Source organism: Aplysia californica, unplaced genomic scaffold, assembly GCF_000002075.1.
Source record: "Aplysia californica isolate F4 #8 unplaced genomic scaffold, AplCal3.0 scaffold00623, whole genome shotgun sequence".
Classification (NCBI taxonomy): domain Eukaryota; kingdom Metazoa; phylum Mollusca; class Gastropoda; order Aplysiida; family Aplysiidae; genus Aplysia; species Aplysia californica.
This window is the reverse complement of record NW_004797893.1, coordinates 223,093-224,200: the sequence shown is the minus strand read 5'-3', so window position 1 is coordinate 224,200 and position 1,108 is coordinate 223,093. Positions and strand designations below refer to the sequence as shown.

General features: G+C 37.2%; 1 protein-coding gene across 1 annotated transcript in view; it reads left to right on the top strand.

Annotated features, from left to right (window-relative positions):
- Positions 1-1,108, top strand: part of LOC101863539 (glutathione hydrolase 1 proenzyme) — a gene marked incomplete at its 3' end in the record, with an annotated part of 12,000 nt that overhangs the window by 3,360 nt on the left and 7,532 nt on the right.

The window sequence follows — 1,108 nt, the reverse complement described above, 5'->3', positions numbered from 1 at the left end:
AATAATAAAAATAATAATAAAAGGTGATAATGATAGCAATATTAATTATTTATGCATAATTAGTGCATCCATGCGGTACACTGTGCTCCATGTGTTTAACATGTATTATTACCTCAGCAGACCCTAGAACTCTCAGAAACATTCTTGGCTTCCCGAGAAGCATACAGTGCAAACTGCGAATTACCCACGCTCAGACACTAACAAACTGACACAACCTTTCGCTTTCGGGTACTCATTCCCACCTGGGTGAAGTGAGGAAAATTTGTGTAAATCTTTCCCAGGGACACAATGTTGGACCCCAGTCAGGATTCAAACCAACATCCTTATGGTTGAGATTCCGAGATCACATCAACGCTTTGGATTCAGGTGCTCGTCAGTTTTGGGGGATTTGGAATTACTGGAATCATCTTAAAATTTGTTTATTTGTCTTGCTGTTTATGATAAAAATACATAATATCATGAATAGAAGCCGAGATATATCTATGTTTAAAGGAGGTGGAGATCACTTGGTGTCAGATTATCAGATGTAAAATTGTCGAGAAAATAATCCCCAAAGTTTGGTGATTGCCAAAGCTAGCGTGTCCTTTAAAACCACAAATCCTAATTTGTTCATTTAAAAAAAAAAATTTTTGCCTTTGATCAACGCGTTTCAGTATAATTCACTCAGAAATGTGTTTTGAATAGACGTAAAAGGTGTTGAGCCCCCTAAAAAAGTTTTTTTTTAAAAACGGGAACAATAACAACGGTAACAATGAAACAACAACGATAAAAACAATAATAACAACAATAACAACGACAACAGCAACAACAACAAGAGCAGCAACATGAACAGTAGCAATCCAAACTTCTCACAAAAATACAAAGTTCAAGAACTCAAATAATCACCAAGATTAGGTCAGTCTCTTTCACAAACTTTTAAAAAATAACAAACCGCTACTGCCATAAACAAGAATAATTGTCTGATTTGCTTTGCTTCTGTTTTGGCAACAGCTAGAAATAAAGAAGGAGTATGCCAATGAACTCGAAAACGTTCGCCGGTTTCCCCCAAAGCTCGCAGTCTCAGTCACTCTACCCGCCCCCACCCTCCTCTACTTTCTCTACTTGCTTG